This window comes from Mytilus californianus, unplaced genomic scaffold, assembly GCF_021869535.1.
Source record: "Mytilus californianus isolate M0D057914Y unplaced genomic scaffold, xbMytCali1.0.p SCAF_51, whole genome shotgun sequence".
Taxonomy (NCBI): Eukaryota; Metazoa; Mollusca; class Bivalvia; order Mytilida; family Mytilidae; genus Mytilus; species Mytilus californianus.
The window spans coordinates 50,241-56,591 of NW_026262703.1; the positions used below are offsets into that span (position 1 = coordinate 50,241).

At 33.2% G+C, this 6,351-nt stretch overlaps 1 long non-coding RNA gene across 1 annotated transcript; it reads right to left on the minus strand.

Annotated features, from left to right (window-relative positions):
- Positions 1–292: 292 nt before the first annotated feature.
- LOC127703803 (uncharacterized) lies at positions 293–6,057 on the minus strand. Its single transcript, XR_007983051.1, has 4 exons — positions 5,958–6,057; positions 5,136–5,309; positions 2,988–3,022; positions 293–1,070 (listed from the first exon to the last, which is right to left on the minus strand). It is a non-coding gene; the product is annotated as an uncharacterized LOC127703803 (long non-coding RNA).
- Positions 6,058–6,351: the final 294 nt, after the last annotated feature.

Sequence of the window (6,351 nt, forward strand, 5' to 3'; positions counted from 1 at the left end):
TTGAATGACCTTTTGGTATCTTTTGTCTATCTTTTGATTAATGTATTTTATTCATTCAATATTATAATTTGATACCTGAATTTCTTATTTAAGATGAAAATAAGATCGTTTGAAAGTCTTTGATTCATGTATCACCTTTTACGTATCTTTGTTCATCAGTCAGGTGGTCTATTTGGTCTACATAACATATAACAGTCAAGATATAAGGTAAAGATGAATAATTTATTATGTCTTTCACTCACCACTAATTTCTAAACTAAAAGAGATGCTATTTTCACAACAACAAAAATCGTCTGTTGTAGATCAATTTATTTTTCAACTCTATAAGCATACTTCCGAAATATATAACCTACACTTCTGTATTTTGCCAGTATTTTTCAAAACTACTTTGTAATAATCAGGGTTTTATGGGTATATTCCAGATTTTGACACTTTGACTGAGTGTGGATTTGCATGGCGGTTTAGGCATGAATAATAGCCGAAGACAATGAACTTATCGACGCATACATTCTTGATCCCTTTGTAATTCACGCTATTCCATCAGTTTGTGTATATAACCTTCATTTGTCTCGGCTTTAATTTGATTTCAAGTTTATTATAGATTATAAATGCATATCATATTGAAATACATTGATTTGCGTAATTCTTGTTCATACAATGCCATACACACGTAATGTTTAATGTTAATAAATAAAAACGAACAAAAATTGATAAAAAAATAATGTTTAAAGTTGAATTTGCATACCATTTCGCAATATTTTATGTACAAATGTACGAATTGTCATATTTTGACAGTCCATGAAACTGGAAATAATTCTTAATGGTAACATTCATCTATCTTCATTAATTTTCCATTTCTGAATCTCCTCTAGAGACACAAAATCATCATCGTTGTTATCCCCAGAAGAGGATACACTGTCATTCTCGTCTTCATTACACAAAGGATCAGCTTTTGCCAAAAGGTCTATGTCTACATACTGAGTTCTATGTTCAGCTCCATGGATGTAAAACTCTCTAGATGTCCTTTTTGAGTCGAATGCAACCTCAACATAATTTAGTTTTGAGAAATCCTAAAAAGTATTAGAATCTAAATTAAAACTTCGACCCCTTTTCCATTACTTACTCATATATACCAAATAGCGTTAACATTAATTGCATATATTTAGTTAACTTTTTCATAACTGCGAAAATGTTTGCAAAACCATGTAGATTTTATCTTGCAATCGGTATTACTTTTGCATCACTATACCTCCTTTTTGAGGATCAGTAAGCATGATAATGTTTACAAAAGTTAAATATAACAACTTCATCGGAAGTATAACAATATTTACAAAAAAAAAGTCAATGCAAAACAGAAAACAAAAATTAATTAAAGAACTGAGTTTCAATGTTCCCCGCGCTGCACATATTTTATCTATCCAAGGTACAAGGGCAATAACTTAAAAAAAGCTTCTTTTGTTCTTTAATTTTTTTTTAATAGTATCTTAGAGAAATGATACTTCAGAGCAAAACAATGTGATTTCCTTTATAATTAATATTTCCAAGGAGCATAATTCATTAAAAATATTTGATCAGAACTTATTTTCGAAAATGGCAAAGGCGTTACTGATATAAACCTATGAATTAAGTTTCATAAAATTCTGGTAGGAATTGAACATATGAGAGCTTTAACAATGCAATTTCCCATAAGATCAATATTTCCAAGGGGCATAACTCTTTTAATTAAAATCTGACAGCACTCATTTTCAAAAACATTTTTAGCCTGCTAAAATAGATCTTCGATTACCTTGTTAAAGAAAATAAATTACATTTCAAACAGACCTTCAAGGAATTTCAAGTGCAAAGACTAGTAAGGATATAACACACTGATCGAAAATCTAAGTTCTTGAAAAATCTGACAGAACTCATTTTCAAAAACATTTTTAGACTGCTGAAATACATCTTTGATCATTTGTTTAAAAAAAAAAAAATTACATTTCAAACAGACCTTCAAGGGCATTACTTATAGTATACTATAAGTTTTATAAAAAAAATCTGGCAAACAATTGTTCCCGTGAGAGCGCCAACGAGGCCATTTTCCATAAATTTAATATTTCCAAGGGGAATAACTCTTTAAAAAAGTCAATCGTCCACCATTATAAAACTTGTCCGAGATATTACTGATATTAACCCATAGTATAAGTTTTATAAAAATCTGACAAGAATTGTACCCGTGAGGGCGCTAACGAGGCCATTTTCCATAAATTTAATATTTCCAAGAGACATAAATCTTTTTAAAAATGTCGATCGGCCACCATTATAGAACTTGTCCGAGATATTGCTGATTATAACCTATAGTATAAGTTTTATAAAAATCTGGCAAGAATTGTACCTGTGAGAACGCTAACAAGACCGGACGGACAGACGGACACATGGACGTACGGATGGACGGACAGACGGATGGACGGACGCCCGGTATTTCTTTGTCCCCGCAAAAGCTTGCGCGGGGGACAACAATAAGCGATGAATAATCTTTTGAGCCTCTTGATTTTTACACGAGGTACTTTTTTAAAAAGACGACGTTACTGGCGTATGTAAAACTAATTATAACGACCAGTTAAAGAAATCATTGAGTGCAGTAGAAGCCATGATTGAAAGTCATCAATTATAGTAGTTAGCCTTCACAAACGGACCATTTCAGGGTTTTCGATTTTTCTAAATATTATTTGACAATATCTTATTATAGTATGAGATATGCCTCGTTAACGGGTATCTTCAAAAAAGGCACCTGCATTGTAAATTGATATATTGAAGCCATTGTGGTCGTTGGAAGCGGTGAATATTAAAATAATGTTTTGTTTGTTTTCGACTGAGACCCTATGGGGCCAGATAAATAATCATTTATAAATGACAGTCATGTTTATTCACCTTTTCAAGGAACAAAATGTATATTTTATCAGCAAATGAAATAGTTCATGATGCATGCGTTTATATAAAGGTATGCTTACATCTTCTACGACCCTGTTGTGTCCATCTCTTACTCCTGTGATTAAAAAAAAAAATAAAGGTTAAAATATAAATCTAGAGATAGAATTCAGGTTAACAAGTGCACATATACGTAATATGTGGTTTGGTCTTTTCAGTCTTCCTTTCCTCTACTAATTTTATAACGGTTAATTATGTATGAGTGTTGAATTTCGAAATTACCATACGACAGGCCTGCATGCGTTTACGGTTCACACTTAGCACTGATTTTAATGTTCTCTGTTGTTAACTGCTAATCGGGTTGTAAATAGTATGCTGAGAATATAGTCATTGCACTTAGACACACCTTTATACATATTGAATAATTGATTTTATTTTGCTGCATCATGCCTTAGCAGAGCGAAATGGATTAAGGTGAATAATTTATAACGTATACTGGTACTTATTCCATAAGCGTCATTTTTCAACTAGCTTATGAACAAATTTGATAACTGAATCGGGCAAAGAAGACAGATTAATTATTTATCCCTTGTAATTTTTTATTAACTGTGTATTTGCATTCAGGTGTCACATGTCAAATTTATTCGTTCATTGTGTGTTAATTTACGTTTTTTGATTGAGTTAAGCCTTCCAATTGATATTTTGTAGTGTGTTTTTCTATGTTGTGATGTTATACTATTGTTTCAGAAAAGGGAGAAGGTTTGGTACCATTAAAACGTTTAATCCCGCTGCAAATGTTTGCACCTGTCCTAAGTCAGGAATCTGATTACAGTAGTTGTCGTCTGTTTATGTAGTTCATACGTGTTTCTCGTTTCTCGTATTTATATAGATTAGATCGTTGGTTTTTCCGTATGAATGGTTTTACACTAGTAATTTTTTGGGGCCCTTTATAGCTTGCTGTTCGGTGTGAGCCAATGCTCCGTGTTGAAGGCCGTACCTTGACCTATAATGGTTTACTTTTATAAATTGTAACTTGGATGGAGAGTTGTCTCATTGGCATTCATACCACATCTTCCTATATCTAGATAAATATAAGCTCGTGTTGCAAGTTTCTGAATCCTATGTGGCTCAACGTCAATTTATATTGTATAAGATGTATTTAATTTCATAATAAGATATTGCTTTCACTAAGGGATTAGAAATATTTTGTGTCCGTTTGATGACTTGTTTCATGTAGTATATAGCGAAAAAAGGCAAAAAAGAGGCGATGGGTACCAAAGGCCATTCAAACTCATAATTCGTAAATAAACTGACAACGACATGGCTAAAAAAGAAAAGACAAACAACAGTACATAATACATAACATAGAAAAACTAAGAATGAGCAACATGAACCCTACCGAAAGTTGGGGTGATCTCATGTGCTCCGGAAGGGTAAGCAGATCCCATCGAGTTGCTCATGTTAGTACAAACCCGGTGATAAGTCTGATTCAGTAGGTCACATTAGGTGGAAAACGAACGGTATTGTAGTTACGACAATTGGAACTTGTCCGTTGTCATCTGTGCAACGGTTACTCCATAACGGTCAATCAACACGTGATGGCGTCCGTAAAATTTACGAAGGATAATTTCAACTTCACTGCTTGAAACTCTTTGTTTAATAGCTTCCTTGTTAGCAGCAACCCTATATCAAGGAAATCATGATAAGAAATACAAGTCCTGGAATATCGTATCAACTCTGAGATAAAAACTCCGTCTGCAGGCGCTACTGGAATGTTACATAGAAATAGAAAGTTCACAATTGGGAAGCTGACATCTTCTCTTTTGTAGTAAAGTGTTGTTTTCAACCGACCATCATTGTCAATTTCTAGACATAAGTCAAGATATGAGGCAGACTTATCTTAAGTTAGATGGGATAGATGCGTTCAACATAGTCACCAAATTTTGAATTATTTAGTGAGAGAACATCATTATATCACGGAAAGTTGAAAAAAGGATACTGCTAACTTCTTTTCTTTTTTCCTAAGAAGTTCCTGTAGGACGTCAGCCTCATATGAATAAAGGAATAAGTCGACAAGAAGAGGACATTACTGAATCAAACAATTTATAAAGAGCTCTCAAATCATGCCTTCTTATTGGCGTTCACATTTAAAATTCTTGATTTGGATTTTAATTAAATAACATGTTGTCCTGGAGGCAAAGACGAATTAATCGAGAAATATATTTTATTACCTGGCTGTTGTTTTCTGTTGTCATTATTTGAAACCTTGTAATTTACAGTTTGAGCACCTGACACTTGTAACCTTCTATCGATGGAAGAATATACGTCTCCTCTAATATGAGAAGCAGAGGATGGGCCGGGTAGATCATCTGCTAACTGATAAATATTATTCTCAATACCAGCACCTTAAAAAAGATTGAATGCATAAAGAACTTCCAAATGTTACTGTCTTCCTCAAACACTAAATAATAAGAAAATAAAATAAAAGTTATAAAAAATGAAGCTTCCAATAAGTAAAAACTCGTCTCGTCTGGTTTCAGTTCGACTTCAACTTAAATAATAAGTCTTGTTAGTTTTACTGCCGAACGTCGATGTTCACTCCTGACAATCATAATTTCCCACTAGTAACAGTTCGCCACAAAATTTAGCAAAGAGTGCTAAAAGTGCCCTTAACTAGTACACCTTATTGTTAAGCGTTCAGCCGAAGCCCGCCTCCGGGTGCGGGATTTTCTGGCTGTGTTGAAGACCTATTGGTGGCCTTTGACTGTTTTCTGCTCGTTGGTAGAGTTGTTGTCTCTTCGACACGTTCTCCGTTTCCAATTTTATTAAGATATAAAACACATTGGAGCATGTTCGGTTTTCTGTTTTATTTGTAATCCAATTATCAAACGAGAGATCAGAAGACTATCGTTGCATGTTTACAAAAAAAAATTTTATAAAACGTATATGTGTTGTGTGCATTGAGACCGGGACATGTTGTTTCAGACATGCCTATGCTAAAACTAAAATTGCTTCTTCACTGCTATGTCCTTTTAAGTCATAAGCTGTCTTACCTTGAATAGGCTGTGCAACCACCTCATTGGAACTGTAAATTGGTAAAAACTTGAAAATTAAGCATTTATATGTATTTTTCTATGTGTAAAAATTAAAACAACAAATTAAAACAAATACTGTAGTCCGAGAAAAATTCAAAAAGGAAAGTCCTTTGTCAAATGGTAAAAAATGAAAAAGCTCAAATACATGTACATCAAACGAATGAATAACAATTGTCATATTCCTGACTTAGTACAGGCATTTCCTTATTTAGAAAATGGTGTATTGAACCTGGTTTTATAGCTAGCTAAACCTCTCACTTGTATGACAGTTGCACAAAATTCCATTATATTTACAACAGTGTGTGAACAAAACAAACAGATACAGGAAAGCAGTGTCTTTTGTTTCTTTAAT